The sequence below is a fragment of the Aotus nancymaae genome, unplaced genomic scaffold, assembly GCF_030222135.1.
Source record: "Aotus nancymaae isolate 86718 unplaced genomic scaffold, 86718_ANA_hifiasm-v0.15.2.pri h1tg000002l, whole genome shotgun sequence".
In the NCBI taxonomy this organism is placed as follows: Eukaryota; Metazoa; Chordata; class Mammalia; order Primates; family Aotidae; genus Aotus; species Aotus nancymaae.
Window position 1 is genome coordinate 56936259 of NW_026988413.1, and position 19513 is coordinate 56955771.

Sequence of the window (19513 nt, forward strand, 5' to 3'; positions counted from 1 at the left end):
TTTGAAGTTCCCCAGATGAGAACTGATAGAACCAAATCTACCTCTTTCCACTTCCAAAGCTCTTACTCTTCTCAGAACATCAGTCTGAAATATATGCTGCCATATAGTATATATTTTTATAGGTGGGTCTCATGCACAAAAAGGAAATTTGGGGAGAAGTTAACAGTACACATGTGATAAGTGAAGTCACAAACATGAGGAAGGTTACTCAGAGACTTGACAGAGTAAGGAGAGAAGGCAGTCAGTGTCACAACCCTAGAAAAATAGAAGAGAGACTAGTCAGGGAAAGAAGGAGAGGAAGAATTTCCATAAATGTATTTCTCATAAAAACCTGAGGCATTAATTTAGAAAATTCAGAATCACAACCTCTATATGACAGCTTAATTACACTAACATCTTAATGCAGTGGTGAAGATGTACAAAAGAATAGTCTTTACAGCAAAGACAAAAATGCAATGACCAAGTAAATTTTTTAAAAGTCTCTGTAATCCTGTAATTCTTTTTTAAGAAACAGCAATTTTAATCCCAACAAGAATTAAAATATTATTTGCAAAGTATAGGTAGGACAAATTCTAGCTTTAATCTCTATTTCGATCTTCCAATAAAAAATATTTTGTTTCAGAAAATAAAATTTTAGAGTCAAGATATATACAACACTGTTCGATATTTTAGGTACATAAACATGAAATGTTTAAAATTTCCCTTAGGAATGATGGCATTTTCAATTTTCTTTATTGATGAACTCTCATGAGTAACTTTTCCTTTTTTTTTAATGGATATTAAAATAAAAGGAAGAGGATAAAAACAATACAGACTTTCAAAATTTAAAACTCTTTTGCTTTATTGTATGGTAAGTATTCTTTTCAACCACCTAAAATCTTTTGTCGTTGTTTATAAGAACAATAATAAGTAGACTATTACTAAATTTTGAGAGACTCTAACTTGTAATAAATCTAGAAGTGAATTATGACCAATTTGGCGAGACGAGGACCGATGAAAAATGCAATGGTGATAAAGTTGGTTGTGAAGAACCTAGAATGTGAGTCCTGAAGTGTTTATAGTGGGGATAGCCATTGAATTTTTTCAAGTAGAGCAGGGACTCTTGATTGTCTTGTTCATCGTAAAGGCGATACCGATCAGGAGGACCTTTTAGAGGCTATCGCAATGGTGCTACAAGATGATTTAGGGTGGACAGAGTAATAGAAACAGAAGAATGAGCAGAGGATTTGCATACGTATCAGAAGACTTGGTATCATAGAAGCCATAGGAAGGCAGCCTATGAAGAAAGATGTCAAGGGTGGAGAATGAACAAATAAGAAGTGGCAGAGGACAAGTCATTGGATTTACTGATTAAGGGGCCACTGATGAGCTCTGAGAAAGTTTGTAAGGGCTTTTGGAAGATGGAGTTAGAAAAGGGATACAATTTCTATCATTGTCCAGCCATCCTAGTTTCCTAATCCTGCTTTAATGAATTCAGCATTGATTCTATATCCTGAAATCTTCAAGTATGTACTGTTCTACAAGTAAAGCATTCCCTCATCCTTCCACATGCTTTCCTTATCCCACACCCAGGCACTGCCGTTATTCTCAGTGCTTTAACAATTAGAATTCCGTATTCTTTCCCTAATCATAAGATCACTCATTTTTTAACATGAGGCTATTGCTCTGCAAACAGTGTCTTTGTTGGGTCTGTTACTGACTACTAATGTTTCCATTTCTTTGCTGGAGAATAGTACACTGAAACTTGAAAAGTAATAAAACAGCTGATAAAATACCAGTTTTTCCTGGGTCTTGTTTTAAGATCTTTGTGTTGAACTTGCAGATAATTTTAAATGTTTAATAAGATTAACAGAGCTTCTCCCAATGATACAACAAAAGACTTCCCCGCTAAGTCTAAGAGGGTTCAGACCCTCTAATCACCTAAGAGTTGTTTTTCATAGCCTTCATGCCAGATACTCTTTCTGGACTGGCTAAGCCCAATATAGTATGTGTGTAATAAGGATCCTTTATGTCATCCTCAAAATACTAAATGTTGTCCCCCAAAAAAGAACCCAAACATAAATGTGTATTATACTCATTATCAACAGATTCTCCAAACACATTTCTTTTTTTTTTTTTTTTTTTTTTTTTTAAGAGAAAGAGAGAGAGAATAGGAAGGAGGAAAAAGGAAGAGAAAGAGAGAGAGAGAATGGGGAGGAGGGAGAAGGAAAAGAAAGAGGGAGAGAGAATGGGAGTATTGCTTTCTTGCCCAGGCTAGAATGCAATTTAATAATGGGTATTGAAAACCTCTTTTATACTGATAATTATACTTAACGATGTAGTCAGGAAGGAATAAGGGAAGAAGATATCAAACAAACAGCCAACCAATATTTAATTTAAACCTATGAAATGCTATGCGATTACTGAGGAGTGATTTACTTCCAATTATGTAGTCACTTTTGGAATAGGTGTGAGGTGGTAATGTATGTTTTGTGTATTTGAAGTGGAGAGTTCTATAAATGTTTATTAAGTTTACTTGTTCCGGGTCTGAGTTCAAGTTCTGAATATCCTTGTTAATTTTCTATCTCGTTGATCTATAGAATCGTTAGCTCTTCTTGTTGCATTGATCCTTTTGCCATTATGTAATGTCATTCCTCGCCTCTTTTGATCTTTGTTGCTTTAAAGTCTACTTTATCAGAGGCGAGAATTGCATCTCCTGCTTTTTGTTTATTAGTTTATTTTTACTCTCTGTTTGATTGGTAAATCTTCCTCCTTCTGAGTCTTTGTGTATTGTTGCATGTAAGATGGGCCCGGATGCAGCATACCGATGGGTTTTGGCTTTTTATCCAATTAAAATATATATAAGTTTAATACCGGCGTTTAATGCTAGCTGGCTGTTTTGCCCATTAGTTGATGTAAATTTTTTTTTTTTTTTTTTTGAGACGGAGTTTCGCTCTTGATACCCAGGCTGGAGCGCAATGGCGCGATCTCGGCTCACCGCAATCTCCGCCTCCTGGGTTCAGGCAATTCTCCTGCCTCAGCCTCCTGAGTAGCTGGGATTACAGGCACGCGCCACCGTGCCCAGCTAATTTTTTGTATTAGTAGAGACGGGGTTTCACCATGTTGACCAGGATGGTCTCGATCTCTTGACCTCGTGATCCACCCGCCTCGGCCTCCCAAAGTGCTGGGATTACAAGTTGATGTAAATTTTTTATTGTGTTAAAGTTCTTTGCTTTTTGATATATTTTTGGAAAGGCTGATATTGGTTGTTCCTTTATATGTATAGTGCTTCTTTCAGAAGCTCTTGTAAAGCAGGCCTGGTGGTGGTCAACTCTCTAAGTACTTGTTTGTTCGCAAAAGATTTAATTTTCCTTCGCTCATAAAGCTTAGTTTGGCTGGATAGGAAATTCTGGGTTGAAAGTTCTTTTCTTTAAGGATGTTAAATATTGGTCCCCACTCTTTTCTGGCTTGTAGGGTTTCTGCTGAGAGATCTGCTGTAAGTCTGATAGGTTTCCCTTTATGGGTAACCTGACCTTTCTCTCTGGCTGCCCTTAGTATTTTCTCCTTCATTTCAACCCTAATAAATCTGGCGATTATGTGCCTTGGGGTTGGTCTTCTTGAAGAATATCTTTGTGGTGTTCTCTGTATTACCTGGAGTTGAATATTACCCTGCCTTGCCAGGTTGGGAAAATTTTCCTGAATGATATCCTGAAGAGTATTTTCCAACTTGGATTCATTCTCTTCATCACATTCAGGTACACCTATCAAACGTAAATTAGGTCTTTTCACATAGTCCCATATTTCCTGGAGACTTTGCTCATTCCTTTTCATCCTTTTTTCTGCATTCTTGTCTTCTCGTTTCATTTCACTGAGCTGGTCCTCGACTTCTGATATCCTTCCTTCTGCTTGATCAATTCGACTGTTTAAACTTGTGCGTGCTTCGCGAAGTTCTCGTGTTGTGTTTTTCAGCTCCATCAATTCACTTATATTCTTCTCTAAATTGTCCATTCTCGTTAACATTTCGTCAAACCTTTTTTCAAGGTTCTTAGTTTCTTTGCATTGGGTTAGAACAAGTTCTTTTAATTCACAGAAGTTTCTTATCACCCACGTTTTGAAACCTGCTTCTGTTGTTGGAACACACGTGTAATCTATTAAGCCTTGTTCCGTTACTGATGAGGAATTGCAATCCCCTGTAGAGGGAGAGGCATTCTGATTTTGAGTATTCTCTACCTTTTTACGCTGGTTTCTTCCCTTCATTATATATTTGTCCGTCTGTCGTCTTTATAATTACCGACTTTCTAACTGGGTCTCTGACGTCCAACTTGTTGATTCCCTGCGCCGAAATCTGAGCAATCCACTGAGCTGGCCAAAACAGCGGTGTTAAGATTGATGGTGCTTTTCTGCCCGGGAATCTCCGGACTCTGCACCAAGAACTGGCGTGTTAAGGCACCAGCAAAACCGCCACGCCGGCCACAAGAGTCGCCCTGGCGACCCGTGGAGCTCCTCCACTGGGAATCTCCTGGTCCGTGAGCAACTAATATTCGTCTGAAAGTGTGGCGTCCTCTCGTTCTTTGCGCTTTCACTGGGAGGTACGTGCCCGAGCTGCTAATCATCAGCCATCTTGGATCTCTCTTCCACATTTCATTTTATAAAATGGAGCTTGTATTTTTTTAACTACATTAATTACCATAACCCTTTTAGTGAAGTATCAAAGAAGAGAATAATTAGTGAGTTTCAGGTTTGCTATATGAAGCTAGGAATCCACAGCCTATGATCCCTCAATTAACAGTCACTTGGAATAAGCTCCAAATAACAAACTAGGATTACTTTGGGTCACTTTCCTTTGTATGACTGGGTGGAAAACAGGTCTTTTGATCTCTAACACAGACCCAACTGCAGAACCTAAATAAGGGCTCTTTGGGGCTACTGGTTTTCAGAATTTCACTTTAATTGTTTAGGTCTATAAAAGAAACACTTATAGATATAATGTGTTTCTTAGTTAAAAGATAAAATTCACATTACCCTAAAGTTTCTGGTTGATATTTACTTCTGTATTATTAAAAGAGGTGAGTGGATAGCCAAGGAATGGAATGAAAATAAAATGGAAATATATGAACAAGAGTCAACTTTTCAGTTGTTTCCAGGAAAAAAAAAAGGTATTTTTTTCCTTCCCTAAAACTTTAAAGATGTAGCTATGAAATGCTCTGCATAACTAATATTCAGTGTCTGTGTTCCATGCATATGCAAAATTATTCAGGAATTCTACGGTGGCCAGACAAAAAAATTTCAGAACAATGACAAATTATGCCTATGAAAGCAGGCAGGTAATTAGTACAAACAAAAGCCATTACTCCAATATTGTATTTTTAACATACAGAAGAGCCTGTGGTACCGATACGGCCATAATTTATATTAACAGGTTTTCTCATGCTACATTTATGAGGCTGCATACAGCAGGACCGATTTAAAACAAAAATTATGTTATCTGTGGGCTGGATGTCCCATCTCAACCTTCAATGTTGCTGTCAAAGAAGTTTTCACAATGGTGTCTCTTGACACCTGTTTTTAATACCGCCTCCTGCCTGATTTTTTCACCTGGTGGGTTTAGAAAAAATTGTAAAACTTTTCTAATGTTGAACCCCACATTATTTATTCCTGGCAGAGTTTAAGGCTGCCCCCCTAAGATCTGTCCTTTTTGTTAATGAGAATAATTGATTTCTGCCCCAGTGTATATTTCATTGTGTATTTTGGATCAGTCTCAAATGTCCCTTAGGTTTTTTTTTTTCCTTCCGACTGAACATATCAAGTTGGGTTCACCTTTTCTGACAAACCTTGTTTTCTAAGAATTTTATCACTTTTGTTTCTCTGCACTCCCTTCAATTTGTCACCATCCTTTCTAACAGCCTCACATGAGTGAAATCCTCTAGAGATCATTCTAGCAGCAGCTAGAGAAGCACAAGAACATAATTTTAATTCATTTCCAGTTTTTCTGCTTAAACAACCCATAAAAAAGTACATGTGGTTCCTTGTGAATGGAAAGTCATGATAAATATATAGGTTAGCATGCAGTATGTGTTCAACAATGGCTTGCTATTTTTTTTTTAAATAATATTGCTGTAACTGATAGCTGATAGGGAGACAAAGAAGGGGATAAAGAGAGGCCAGGAGAGAGAGGGAAGGCAGGCAGAAAGGTTCTGTGGACAAATGTCATGATCATTATTATTCTGACCCTTGGGCTACTACGAGCACAGATGACACTCTACCACCAAAATATTAGTACTTACATTCAAAACATTTCTCAGAGCAAAAGAAGTTGATGGGTTCCTGCTCTTTTTTTCTTTTTCTTTTTGGTCAATAGCATGCTTTTATTCAGCATGCCATGCTTTGGTTCTTTTCCCTATTCACATTGAAAGGTGTGTTTTTGCTTATTTTCTTGAGAATTCATTCTGAGAAGGTCATGATACATTGAAGATGAAATGTGATTTTTTTTTTTTCAAAGAAAAATGAGCCCATAGAGGGAAAAAAACAACAATGAGAACTGACTTTAGCTCTTCCTTTGCTGTCTCCTCTCCCTTTAGTTTACCTTTTATTGAGATTAACGAGGCACCTTTGCAAGCCATTCTCCTTGCTTTGGTTGATGGCTAACGGAATTCACTGCCAAGATGTTCTCTCTGAGAACTCCAAATCGCTTCTGACACTTTCCCATCCACAAAAGTGTTAACTTCTCCCCTTCTTACACACCCATCACCATGGCTACCTTTCAGTCATCTCTTCTTCATTAATACTGGCAGGGGAAACCTTCTGTGTGATCTGTGTCCCTATATTAGCCAGATAGAGGTAAATCATGTAGTTACATGTGTTTTCATCACAGGCTTCTCCCCATTTCAAGTGATAGCTGTCAGCTTCCCAAAGGGGCGAGGGGCAGGGGGTGGGGGGCAGGGAGAAGAGGGTCTGATGGAGAATTTTATAGATGGAAATGTATCTGAAGGCCAGCTGTATTTACATCTCTTTACCCATCATAATGTGATTCAAGGCTACAACGTTCAAAATATTGTTAAGCTGAGTGCAGATTTCTAAAGGAGAGCAGATTTAGCTATCTTCAAATTACAGCCTATGGGAGGACTATACTAAAGAAGAGAAATAAGTTTTATTTTGTGTAAGTCTGGAAGGCAGAAGACACAGAAAGCAAGAACATACTAACTCAGCTAAGGGAAACACTTTCTTATAACTAGAAGTGGCTAAAAGTGAGAAACATTCCCCTACAAAGGTACTAAGTTCTCTGTTACTAGCAGCATTCAAGCAGGGGTGAATGAGCTTCATTATTGCAAGATGTAAGTGCAATTTTTCTGTCATACTGGAGACTGGGCTACATCACTGGTTTCCAAATGTCGGTACTCAGTCCAGCTGTATTGCATTAGAGCTTAGTTGAAAAATAAATACTGAATCTGCCCCTTCAAGCACTGACTCAGACCTTTGTAGGGAAAGGTCTAGGGAAACTGGCATTGAACACATACCCCTGGTGAATCCTGAACACAGTCAGGTTTTCATCTCACTCCTAAGCAGAGATGACTCCTGAGACTCTCAGCTAACCCAAAGCTTTTACTGTTATCAATTATATTATTAGGAGTATATAAATGCTACATAACACGTGACTCACCCCTGCTTTAATTCTTGTGTCAACTCTTTTGGGTCTCAGAGTCCCCCTGTTAAGGAGCTAAATATAGTCACACAGAGATAAACTGCAGCTTAAAATACATGTGTGAAATGTTGTTACCAGATTCGTAATGTCCTAATGAAAATGTTAACTCCTAAAAATTAGAAATGCTAGGCAGAATTGTTAAACATGTAGAGCATGGAACTCACAGGAGAGAGACAGTCTCAGCTCAGCAGAGATAACACCAGACCTAAATAATTTCCTAGTACCTTGTCCAACGTGTAGCACAGAAATGTTGTCCAATACATGTATGTTGAATGCATTGATAATTTAAAAGGTTGCCATGACATCTAACTTTTCTAGATGACAGAAGGAAAAACTGAACATTTAAAGTGCAAAATGAACTTATAGGCCAGGTGCAGTGGCTCACACCTGTAAACCCAGCAGAAAGAGGTCGGCAGGAACCGAGATAGGTGGATCATTTGAGGTCAGGAGTCCAAGATCAGTCTGGCCAGCATGGTGAAACCCCTTCTCTACTAAAAATACAAAAATTAGCTGTGCAGTAGTGACATGCATCTGGAATCCCAGCTACTTAAGAGACTGTGGCAGGAGAACTGCTTAAGCCTGGGAAGCAGAAGTTGCGGTGAGCCGAGATCAGGCCACTGCACTCCAGTCTGGGCAAGAGAGTAAGACTCTGCCTAAAAACGAAAAGAAAAAACAAAACAAACAAACAAAACAAACAAACAAACTTATATACACATAGCAAAATAAGTGTGGGACTGACAAAAATAATGTGGTAATCACATTTAGCATATTAAAGACTATGTAGCTCTGAAAAACCTCATGTTCATTTAACCTCTTGATTGATTTGTATCTAGCCTCATTTTACAAAGGCTTTGTGGTAGCTGTACTAAATTACCCAATGTAATAACAAAATGAGCTATCACCTATTTTTTAGCCTTTCACCAGAAGGTCAAGGTGTTATTTAAAATTATATTGCTGGTCTCTCACTTAGCCTTTGGCTGAGGTTGTCTGTCTGGCTCACTGTGAAAAAGGAAAGGACCAACCAATTCTTTTCTTCCTGCCAAAAACAGAATCAAGTTCTTATTAAATATTATGTTTCAATATGTTTAGTTCTGGCAGGCTTAACAATTGGCTTCTCAAAAAAAAAGGGGGGTCCTAGGTTAAATGCCTGAAATACTGCAAGGCTTTTAAAAGAAAAACAAGAAATACACCTTAGAAGAAAAGACCACAGATTCTTGACCTTTTATCTCTACTGAAAGGATCATTTAAATTCACTTAATCCTTGTGGTTCGAAGAAGTGTAAGAAGGTATAATGGAAAGCATAAATACTTTCATCAGTGTGAGGTGAAAAGGAACATAAAGCATAAGCATTGACTCCTTTGAAGTGACAGGTGAGGCAACACATCCTATCCCCAACATGGCTAGAAAGAAGTGTGATTAGAAATTAATGCTAATACAAGATTTACCAGATCTTGTGCTTCACAATTTTTACAACTCTAAAATACAACTGACAAATGTGTCTCAAAGAAAGATAAAATATAAAGGAAGAAATAATTATATCAATAGTTAACTGTGATGGATCCCTGTAATATGCTTAGGGTCTGCCAAGAGAAGTTTATGAAAATGTAATAGTCTCAGAAACTTAAAACTATTTTTTAGTACTCTCTTTAAATAGAAGATATCAAAATCGCCTTCACACTGCCAGTTGGAGTTTTTTGGAATTCAGCCAATATTCTTTTGATTTGGTCTTTCGCAGTACAGCACAGTGATAACCATTATGGAATAGGAGATTGAAATTGAAATACAACATTAAAGTGTGAGAAATTTTTAAATTTACATATTAAATTTTAGTAAATCTTTAAAATTCTCTATCCTACTGAAGAGTATGACCACTCTAGTTCACAGATTATAGCCATGGTACAACCTAATAATACCAAAATATATATTAAAAATTCTGCAATATTCTCATTATTCAATATATCACTTTTAGAACAATTAACATTCATCATAATTATCCCATATTCTGTAAGCAGATATTATCAGAAAAACACTAAAACCATATTATTTTGAATTTTAAAATCAAGGTACAATTTAAATAAAATGATCCAGGTTTGATGACTGGTTTTTCAAATACATACATCTGTGTAACCTCCAATTACTAATAAAGATTGATAACATTTCCATCACCCCAAATGTTCCATACTCATTTGCAGTTTTCTCTCTGTCTCTCCCACTTGACCCTCAGGTAACTATTAATCTGCTTTCTGTTACTACAGATTAGTTTTTCCTCATTCTAAGATTTCATATAAATGAAACTACACAATGTGTATCTCTTTTTGATCTGGCTTTTTTGCTAAGCTTAAATGTTTTGTTAACATTTATCCATGCTGTTTTATGTATCAGTAATTCATTCCCTTTTATTGTTAAGTAGTATTTGATTGTAATATCACAATTTACATGGTCACTCAATTGTTGTATGTGTGTTGTTTCCAGTTTGAGGCTCTTATGATTAGAGCTGTTATGGACATTCTTATGTTAGTCTTATTGGTAGTATTTCTTTTGCTTAAACCAATTATGCAATTTTAACTACATGTTTATCTTTCCAATAACTGAAAAACCATGAATATGGTATACAGACTTCTCATGCAAGTATCATAATAGGGTATGCAATCATCTTTTGCAAGAGTTATTAAATAATAACTTTTCCTCTCTCAAAACCTTTCATTTGGCTTTAGATCTTTTTTCTTAGAAAAAAAATCCCAAATATTTAAAGAACTTGAAGGTACCATTTTGTAATTTCTATTTTCCTATCTTTTCATTGTTGACAAATTTCTATACAATTTTAATATACATTAAAATACAGAATTCAGTCATTCTAAGACACACTTAGCGAATGTGCTAACCACACTGCTCACAATGTGGTGAACTTGAGGCAGGAGTGAATCTTACATGTAAATCACAGAGCAGCATATGAGTTTCCGTAACACCACGCATGTTTCACAACAGGGAAGGCTCACAGTTTTGGCAAATTCCCATTCCTCTCTGACCGCTGCTCCCTCCCCAACTCTCATCATAGCATTAAGAAGCAAAAATATTTATAAAATTTGAAGAATTGTAGACATTACCTTGAGAATGTGCTGCCACTCACCAGATACTTTTTTGTCTCTCTTTTTAAAATATTTCTAATCTATATCTAGGAATAGAGAGTAATTCTAGCACATTGGGTAAACTATATTTGTTTATATTGCTGTATAAGGGAGAACATACAAATGTTACTGAATATAGGAATTAACTCAAGTTTTGTTTCTACTCAGGGCTTTAGATTTAAATTCTGTCCCTATGGATGTTCCATTATTTCACTGACCATAAAATAAAAAACATTATTACTGGCCTTACAGGAAAGTGGAAGAGAGGATGAAAACTTTTAAATAATTGCTTAAATACAGGTACTTTAAAAATATTTCCTGAATAGTCATTCTAAATGGAGTACTCAGCAAATGAGCAAGGAGAGTAGAAAATGGTCTCAGAATTCCTTCCAGATCTTAAATCCTGTGGGTTCATGTAACTATAAAATGGCATTGCATACAAAGCTGCACTAACATGCAAATTCATAGAGCACAACATTTTCACATGGCTTGCAAGTGTCTTTATGATGGCCTTGACTTTCCTTTTCCATATCCTTTTTAGTTCAGCAGAGCTAGCTGAGGTTTTATTTTGGACAAAAAAAAAAAAAGCAATTGAATTGTTTTGCAGCTGGAGGCAAGAGCGAGGGGGTTCCCCAGGCAGTAAATTCCCCAGTGGGTGGGCTGAGGACTAGGGCTGACCCTCGAGTGGGTCTCTGGTTCCCCATGCTCCCCTTCACAGGGGCCTCCCTTCCAGGCTCTGGGGCAGCCTCAGGAGAGGCAGGCTGGGAGGGGCTGCCACAACTGTTCACTTGGGCAGGACGTCAGAGGACTCGGACACCAGCCTCCCATTGCAGGTCTCAATCTTCGTCACAACCACGGCTTTGGTGGTGCTGGTGAGGCTGAAGGAGCTGGAGCGCAGGCCATAGCTGAGGCCCAGAGTTTGTGAGGCCCCCATAGGCTGAGCTCAGACCACCTGCATGGCCGCTGGTGGTCTTTGTATGGATACTCATGTTCTGCATCCCAAACTCCAGCCAGCTCTCCTTGCCCTCCAGCAGCTTGTGGTAGGTGGCTATCTCGATGTCCAGGGCCAGCTTGATGTTCATCAGCTCCTGGTACTCATGCAGCTGCAGCTCCATGTCCTGCTTGGCCCGCTGCAGGGCGGCCTCCAGCTCAGACAGCTTGGCAGGGCATCCTTAATGGCCAGCTCTCCGTGCTGCTCAGCATCTGTGATGCCAGCCCCCAGGGAAGCCCTCTGACCTTTGAGGCCCTCAATCTCAGCCTGGAGCCAGCTGATGTTCTGGTTCACCTCGGAGATGTCAGTCTTCGTAAGTCGCAGGTCATCCCTGTGCTTCCCAGCCAGCGTCTGCAGCTCCTCATACTTGATCTGGTGCATGCTCTCAGCCTCAGTCCTGCTGCGGTTGGCGATCTCCTCCCGCTGTGCCTTAACCTGAGCGATGATGCTGTCCATGTCCAGGGAGCGCAGTTGTCCATGGACAGCACCACAGACGTGTCCGCGATCTGGGACTGCAGCTCCCGGGTCTCTTCTTCATACAGCTGCTGAGGAAGTTGATCTTGTCAGTCAGTCCTTCCAGGTGAGACTCCAGCTCCACCTTGTTCGTGTAAGCTTCATCACATCCTTCTTGATGAGGACAAATTCATTCTCCATCTCTGTACGCATCCTCATACTTGTTCCTGAAGTCCTCCATCAGCCCCTCTATATTGCCAAGCTCCGCCTCCAGCTTCAGCTTCTCCTGGCCCAGAGTCTCCAGCTGCTGCCTAAGGTTGACGATGTAGCTCTGGAGCATGTTGTCCATGTTGCTCCGAGCCATCTTCGCTGCTGCAGGAGGCTCCACTTGATATCCAGCATCTTGTTCTGCTGCTCCAGGACCTGTACCTTGTTGATGAAGGAAGCAAACTTGTCGAGGGTCTTGATCTGTTCCTTCTCCTGGGTACGCACGGACTGGATGTTGGGGTCCACTTCAAGGTTATGGGGGCTCAGCAGGCTCTGGTGATGGTGATGTCTCCCATGCCCATGCCCATGCCGCTGGCCCCACCATAGCCTATGCTCACGTCACCCTGGAAGCTGCTGCTGCCCACTCGGGAGAAGCTCAGAGAGAAGCTCAAGGAGCTGATGCGGGCACTGGGCACACTCGTATAGGAGCAGCTGCTGAAGGCCCAGGGGCCAGAAGTGGACGCCCTGTAGGACTTCTGGGTCACCCTGATGGACATGGTGGAGGCAGGAGTGGAGGCAGGCAGGCTGAACCAGGTGGAGATTCCTGAAGGAGCAGAGAAGCTGCTTCTTCCCTTCCATTTCTTTTAAATGATTCTTAAATCCTTACCTCTGTGACTTCTTACAGGCTGTTCCCTCTGCCTAGAATATTTTTTAACCTGGATAACCTTTAATCCTTTTTGAGGACTTATATAGATTTCATCTTATCCAAGAAACTCTATGTCTGGGTGAGGAACCACTCTTATATGCTTTCATATGGCCACTCTAGTTGCTATTTATTTCACTCTGCTATCATTATCTCTTGACTTCTTAACATTCCCCACAAGTGTAGGCTCTGTGAATGCAAGGACTATGTGTGGCTCGATTCCTGTGTTATTTCCAGAATTTACTGCAGGGCTTGGCACACAGTGGACATCTCATGAATATTTGTAAGATAATGAATGAATTAGGTTGAGTACACCAATTACTGAGAAACTGGAAAATAACAGGGTGCTTAGATGGATTAAAACAGGCTCCCTGAAGTAGGTGAGAGGCTTCATCTTGATTTTTCCAGAGAATGAAATCTAATGACTGGTGGAGAACAGATTGGTTTAGGAGATTGCATAAAAAGGAATGTACAGAAGTCATATTCTAGGAACTGGAGGAAGTTTAGCATGACCAAAAGAGCAGACTCTAAGTGGAAAACTAGAGAAACTGACTTGAAAAATTAAAAATCAGTGGTAGGCAAAACTATGGAGACAGTAAAAAATATTAGCGGTTGCCAGGGGTTAGGAGGGAAGGGAAGATCAATAGACAAAGCACAGAGAATTCTTAGGGAATTGAAACTACCCTGTATGATACTATAGTTTTAGATGCATGTCATTACACATTTGTACAATTTCATAGAATGTACAATACCAACAGTGAACCCTAATGTTAACTATGGAATTTGAGTGATAATGATGTGTCAGTAAAGGCTTATTGATTGCAACCAATTATCACTCCGGCGGGCATGCTGATAATGGGAAAGGTGATGCAAGCGTATGGACAGGGGAAAGTATCTGTACCTGCCTCTTAATTTTACTATAAACCTAAAACTGCTCTAAAAAAATGAAGTCTTACAAAAAAAGCGGTGGTGGCTGAAGCATGTGAAGAGCTGAAAGCTAAAGATCTGCATTAAAAGCAGTAAGTAAGCAGGTTTTTACATAGATGGATATCATGCTGAAAATGATCTTTGAAGAAACATTAATATTTAATCATGTTTATAAATAAACCTACGAATGAAACTATACAAGTGTGTACCTGTAGACTGCAGGTCATAAAAGAAGGGACTGAATGGTATTTATACTGTGGAAAACAGGCAGCTTTTGAGCCCTGATGTCCACAGCATCCCTCTAGATGGTGGTGTGTGATGCCTTAGGGAGCATCCTCAGGCTGCCAGTGAGACACTTCACAGCAATACAGTGTCGATTAAATTGGGCACCAGTAAAGCATGGGTTAGTGGTCTGGAAAGAAACATTCTGTTCATTCAATAAACCTGCTCTCGTTTCATTTTAAGTCTTTAGGATTTGATTAACTGTTAAGAGCTGCAAAGGGAGAAGTCAGGGTTCTGATTAGACAATAACCGGGTCATTAATTTTTCATATTTACATATAATGTTCCTCATACTACAAAGCTAGTTTCCGAAAGCTCTGAAAACCATAATGTATTTAAGTATCACATTGTGTCTCTTCAGTTTATCCTTTGTGATCAAATAAATCCGGAACAAAATAACGCATGCTTTAATCACTGAATAGCACATGTATGAAGTGTGTGGCTGTACTGTCTAAATAATTAACCACTACTCAATGATTATGCTAACTAGTGCATACTGGAGTGGATAAGGTTAACGAAGCCTTTGCTTACAATTTAAAAGCTTCCTATCAACGGTTTCTTTCACTGAGTTAAAGAAAAAGGACCTTTGCAATTTTTACTTAGTAGTCTTATATTGGAAACATCTGGATCCTATCCAATACTGATGCCCAGAGGCCTCATCAGAGATCAATATCTAGTGAGCAAGATGTACAGTGAACATCTGAAAGGATAAAAAACAAAGCGCACCAGGGAGGCAGCATGCGATGGTAGACAAGTGCACCTCTAGAGACCTAGAAAGCTGGGTGTTTATCCCATCTTTGCCACTTGCTGCTTGTGAAAGTTGGGCAATCTTTAAGCTCCATCAATCTCAGTTTCCTTGTCCAAAAGGATGGAGAATAATACCTATTACGCAGTACTTTGTGTAAAGCACATAATATAGTGTTGGGGACAAACTAGGTGCTTAATTAGCATTTACTATTAGTGTTAGTGGCAGTTGTAGCGTAACTTCTATTTTTTCTCTCTAGTCCCCTTGGACCAAAATATACGGTGGAACTTAAAGTATGCTTATATATAACATATGCTCATGACATGTGCAATCTATTAACATGTCTCTGCATTACAGGTCAAGCAGAATCAAAAAGTTCCAGAGCAAGAGAAAAATCAATGAAAACTTTTGTATTTACTATTGGCATCACAAAGGTGAAATTTTTCTTCCTGTCTACAGATATTTCCAACTCCCCACTATTTGCTTCTTGCCAAATACAAATGTTCAGAGGCTTGGGAAGGAACCATGGCAAAGTATAACTCTCCTTCAGGTAGATGAGATCGATGCCTTCTGCCTTTGGATTGTTTCCCCAAATAACCATCCAGGAGGCCACAACAAATGCTCATGCAATCCCCAGATGAGCTGATCTCACCCATCCTTAAGGAGATTCTTTTTCCAGCTTATATTAATAGTTCAAATGCTTTCACTGGATCACCGCATTTCCTTCTATCTTTTAAAGGAGTTGGGTGCTTCCCACACCCACTGCTGGCTCCACAGTAAAATTGTCTGCTTTGTATTTCTTTCACTTTGGATATCCTTAGAAAAGTGTCTGCTGCCATGATTTTGCTGGTCAGGATCAAAGCTGCCATAGTTCCCAGCACAAACGTTTATTGAAAGAAAAGGATTGGGCACAGTGAAAAGAGCTTTGGAACAAGACAGATGTAAGGTCAGGTCCTCGTTCTACAATACAGAAACTGTGTGATTGCTGATCATTTCCTCAGCATGGGAAATCAGGAGCCTCAGTTTCCCAGGCTGGAATAACCATTTCGCAGGGTTGTCAGGAGGAATAACTAAAATAACAAACCAAAAGTACCTAGGATAAGACTATTTTTTCTTCCTGTCCCATATATCCTGGTCCCCCCTAAAATCATTCTTACTTTTTGTTAGCAAAGTTATGAAGTTCCTTTAAGCCAAATTAAACACCTACACATATGTACAATCATGGAAAGGTACATAATGCTAAAGTTTTAATCTTTTAAACCAGGTGGAATCATACAGTAGCATCTCTCTCGTGAGTTCTTCTGTCTCTCATTAAAGTAGTCCTAGAATTAAGGATTTTCTTTTTCTCTCATTAAGGAACACAGTCTAAAACCTTTCTCAAATGATGGATCAGAGAAACTGAGTTAGCAGTACACACATACACACTCATACACACACAGACTGAATTCTCCTAGTCCCTAAGCTCCACTAGGAGTAGTCACAATTTAAAGAGTTTCATCTCCTAACAGTACATTTTAATTGAAAAACACTCCTTCCATAATAATAGAAGCAACAAACTATAGTGTAAACATTGAGACAGCCGCCACACCTGGTTTTCAATCTCAGGTTTGTCATTTACTAACTGTGTAACTTTGAGACATAGCTTATAAAGGCCAACACGACTTTCTCCATATGTTAAAAGGTGGTAACATCTACCTGTCACTGCAATTAAATCAGAACTTTTTTTTTTTTTTTTTTAAGATGGTCTCTCGCTCTGTCACCCAGGCTGGAGTGCAGTGGTGCAATCTTGACTCACTGCAACCTCTGCCTACCAGGTTCTAGCAATTGTCTGCCTCAGCCCCCTGAGTAGCTGGGATTACAGGCACCTACCACCATGCCCGGCTAATTTTTTTGTATTTTTAGTAGAGATGGAGTTTCATCATCTTGGCCAGGCTGGTCTTGAACTCCTGACCTTGTGATCCATCTGCCTCAGCCTCCCAAAGTGCTTGGATTACAAGCGTGAGCCACCCACCGCACCTGGCCTCAGTCAGGACTTTATGCAACATTTAATACAGTGCCTGGAACATAGGAAGCGCTCAATAACTAGGTATTTATTATTACTTGTGGTGTTTTCTGGTAATCAGTGGAGGAATACTGGTTTCTTTAAAAAGTGTTCTGAATTGTTCATAAATACATCTTGAACACATAACGCAAATAATCTTAGCCTACCTTCTCCATGCCTTTCTACGACTGAACAATCACTGACAGTCACATATACAATGATACAATGCTTCCACATGCACTTATTTTAAACTGAAATCTTCCTCCTTGTTCTGTATCTGATGTCAAACAAAGCAAGTGTATTCCTCCTTTCACAGAGAAGCATTTCAAATATCCAGTGGTAGCCTTCATCTGCCCCTAAGTCTTTCCTCCAGGCTAAAGATTCTCAGTTCCTTCAATGCACTCATATTTCAGGGTTTCTACACATTTTACCACTGGTCATCCTTTTATGGAAGAGTCACTGAATCTAAGCAGAGTTTAATTTCTAACTGTTAGTGAAATACTAACTTGGTATTTTAAAAAGACAAACAACAAACAAAAACCTCACGCAGTCATCTAAGAAAACAAGGATTTAGTGTGGAAAAAAAAAATCCCACCACGCTAATAATATACCATCTCTTATTACAGGAATGGTTTTGACAAACAATTTTTTAAAGCTAAGAAGCAAGAGCATTTGAAGCCCAGTGGGCTTGTGTCTGCTGCCCCATCAGGAGGCTTCCAGGAATAAGATTTCTGGTATCCTCTTATCCTTTTAAAGTTTTTAGAAGACTTTCTGCCTTCTCAGCGTATATACCACATGATATTTCATTTCTTTTTGTTAGCATGACAGGGTCTCGCTCCATTGCCCAGGCTGAAGTGCAGTGGCGTTATCATAGCTCACTGCAGCTCTGAATGCCTGGGCTCAAATGATTCTCCCACTTCAGCCTCCTGAGTAGCTAGGACAACATTCGGGGACCACCATGCTTGGCTAATCTTTTTGTTTTTATTTTTGTAGAAACAGGGTCTTGCCATCTTGCCCAGGCTGGTCTCAAATTCCTGGCCTCAAGAGATCCGTCTGCCTCAGCTTCTCAAAGTGTTGGGCTTACAGGCATGAACCACTGCACCTAGCTTGTTTCTTTTTTGTTACGGCATAATCACTCAATTTTTGCAACTTAATTTTCTAAGCAAGACAACTTCCTAAAAGCAAATTTAAACTCAACTCTGAATTGAGGTTGTTCATCTTACCTACTCTGGAAATGATTAAATGTAGCCTAACCCTCCTACTGTAGCAAAATTTAATATCCTTGGCTGCATTATAAATAAGGAGTACATTAATCTTAAATTACTATTGCTTCATGTACATAGTGTTACATACTTGAATTAATCAGTTGGTATGTGCCACAATTGCTTTTTTCCTTCATCCACAGATGAAGGACAACATGTTAGTTTGTACACGTGATACAAATCTTGCATCAGTTTTCCTAAGACTTTCTGATTATTGTACACAGTTTAGCAAAAAGTAAATGGTTTCTCTTATTCCAAGCACTTGTCATTACTATGCAAAATGATAGAAAAAAAGATTGTCGGTTTTTGGATAAATAGACTGATTACATAGAATTTAAGAGTGACTTTTCATGTCCACGTTAACAGGCAAACAACCATCTATTCATGATGTGCTGAGCGGCTTGATGCTCCCCTACTTCATTCTTCTTTGAGATTCATTTTCATCTAGTGGTCGAACTAGAAATGGTGATCAAATAAAGCAGATCAATTTTAGATGTGATACATGGGAGAACAATCCAGCTCTGGAGACACCAATCCAGCCTTTATTTTACCACACTACAATCAAACTAACCCGTATTTTGCCTTCATCATTCGATGCTTTTAAATAGTTTGCACAACTACAACATGTGCTATGTGGATCGTGCATTTTTAAGTGCCGTTATCACAAGGTAAAACTATTATTTCATTTCTACTATCTTTTTCCTTTTAATCATTTTTGATACTTAGTGTTTAATCTCTTTTAATATTTTTTTCTTTTCATTCAGGGAGAGCTGTGGATGTTTGTCATCTGTATCACTAAGTTGATTCTCTGCAGTGTTTCTGTCTGTCATTCTATTCATGGAAATTTAAGCCTGTTGTTTATTTATATGGTGGTCTGGCTTATTGAGGCTTGGTCTATTTTCACTTCAGACTGCCTCTCAGTCTCCTTTCTCATTTTGATAGAAAGTATTATAAAATAAGTTTTAAATACTTTAAACTTTTGAGACTGAGTGCAAAGATTTAAATTCTAGCTATGTAACTTACATTATTTTTCCTCTTGACCAAATTATTACATTTCTGAAAGCTTGGCTTTCTTATCTTTACAATGGATATGCTACTAG

At 39.0% G+C, this 19513-nt stretch overlaps 1 protein-coding gene and 1 pseudogene across 6 annotated transcripts in view; both read right to left on the reverse strand.

Moving 5' to 3' along the window:
* The window catches only part of MAGI2 (membrane associated guanylate kinase, WW and PDZ domain containing 2), a 1459815-nt gene that overhangs the window by 676075 nt on the left and 764227 nt on the right, over nucleotides 1–19513 (reverse strand). The gene's annotated exons all lie outside the window — the stretch shown is intronic.
* Nucleotides 11588–13011, reverse strand: LOC135270078 (keratin, type II cytoskeletal 8-like; annotated as a pseudogene).